This window comes from Vigna radiata, unplaced genomic scaffold (assembly GCF_000741045.1).
Source record: "Vigna radiata var. radiata cultivar VC1973A unplaced genomic scaffold, Vradiata_ver6 scaffold_436, whole genome shotgun sequence".
NCBI lineage: Eukaryota > Viridiplantae > Streptophyta > Magnoliopsida > Fabales > Fabaceae > Vigna > Vigna radiata.
In genome coordinates this window covers 117,726-119,679 of record NW_014541975.1, presented here as the reverse complement: position 1 = coordinate 119,679, position 1,954 = coordinate 117,726, and the positions used below count along the sequence as shown (strand labels likewise).

Here is a 1,954-nt window from a genome sequence, read left to right as displayed (position 1 = left end):
TGCGAACAAACATCTCCAGAAATCGTACGTTCCAAGTCTGTCTGGATATGGTAGAAATGCAATGCATGACAGTTGTGAAAGAAAATGATAATTGGAGATGGCATCTCAGGTTTGGACATCTCAATTTTGCAGATTTACAGAAACTAAGCAAGAAAGAAATGGTTTCTGGGTTACCTGTCATTACTATACCTGAGAAATCATGCGAGTCTTGCATTGTTGCAAAGCAAACAAGAAGACCCTTCAAAGCACAGTTAGAAATGAGATCAAATGAGCGTCTTGAAGTGATACACTCAGATGTGTGTGGTCCATTAGAAACACCAGCACTGGCTGGAAATAGATATTTCATCACGTTCATTGACGAGTTTAGTCGAATGACATGGGTATTTCTCATGCGGTTTAAAAGCGAGGCTCTGGAAATATTCAAAAGGTTTAAGGTTCGCACTGAGAAAGAGGTTGAAAGACAAATTAAGTTGCTGAGAACTGATGGCGGTGGAGAATATACGTCTATCGAATTTGAAGAATATTGTCGAGCACATGGTATAATGCATGAAGTGATAGCGCCTTATACGCCACAACACAATGGCTTGGCAGAGAGACGTAATCGTACGATAATGAATATGGCACGAAGTATGCTTAAAGAGAAACGTGTAGCTCGAGAACTGTAGGGTGAGGCGGTGGCAATTGCAGTGTATGTGCTGAACAGGTGTCCAACGCGTAGGTTACCAGCGAACGTACCACATGCAATATGGTCAGGTAAGACTCCATCTGTTACGCATTTTAAAGTGTTCAGTTCCTTGGTTTTCTGTCATGTTGCAGACCAGAAGAGGACGAAGCTTGAAGATAAAGGAGAGGCCATGGTGTTCGTGGGTTATCACCCTACAGGTGCATACAAATTGTTCGATCCCGTTAAGAAGAAGATAATTATCAGCCGAGACGTGTTGATATTAGAAGATGAAAGCTGAGACTGGGATTGTAATCAGACTAGCATGAGGAAATCAACTCCAACGATGAAGTTGCCAATTCAAGATGGAGAAGAAGGAAATACAGAAACAGTGATCAATGGTAATATCAGAAGCTCAAATCATGTTGAACCTTCAACGCGTCCAAGCAGACAAGCAGCGAGACCTTCGAGATTCTCAAAATTTGAGATATACTCAGATGCTGGAATAGATGAAGAAGGTAATATAATTCACCTAGCTTTAATGGCGGGAAGTGAACCTTTGAGCGTAGATGATGCTTTGTCACGACCACATTGGAAAGAAGCAATGATGGAGGAGATCAAATCCATTGAAAGAAACAACACGTGGGAATTGGTCGATCTGCCACCAAAAAAGAAGTGCATTGGTGTGAAATGGGTGTTCAAGACCAAGCTGAACCCAGACGGCACAGTTTTGAAGCATAAAGCGAGACTGGTAACGAAAGGTTTCTTACAGCAAGAAGGAGTTGATTTCAGAGAAGTATATGCGCCAGTAGCAAGGTTAGAGACAATACGTTTAGTAATTGCCATTGCTTGTGTTAAGAAATGGTCTTTGTTTGCCCTTGATGTTAAGTCCGCCTTTTTGCATGGTTCCTTGGAGGAGAAGGTGTATGTCCAGCAACCCCCTGGATTTAGCAATAAAGAAAGGAAGCATCAAGTATACAAGTTACACAAGGCACTTTACGGACTAAGACAAGCTCCCAGGGCTTGGAATAAGCGGATTGATACTTTCTTCCGTGAAAATGGATTCGAGAGGTGCGTTGCAGAGCATAGTTTGTACGTGAAGAGGATTAACAACAATGACTTGCTGGTAGTTTGTCTTTACGTTGATGATTTAATGGTGACTGGATCGAGCCTAAACGAAATCGAAGGATTCAAGCAGAAAATGAAGACCGAGTTTGACATGACAGACCTTGGAAGGCTCCACTACTTTCTTGGAATGGAGTTCACGCCCACTACAGCTGGTTTAGTGATGCA

At 42.2% G+C, this 1,954-nt stretch overlaps 1 long non-coding RNA gene across 1 annotated transcript in view; it reads right to left on the bottom strand.

The window, feature by feature from the left end:
• The window catches only part of LOC111240725, a 1,881-nt gene extending 1,570 nt beyond the window's left edge, over nucleotides 1–311 (bottom strand). The window contains exon 1 of the long non-coding RNA XR_002666265.1: nucleotides 190–311. This is a non-coding gene — a long non-coding RNA (uncharacterized LOC111240725). The remainder of the gene's footprint in view (nucleotides 1–189) is intronic.
• Nucleotides 312–1,954: the final 1,643 nt, after the last annotated feature.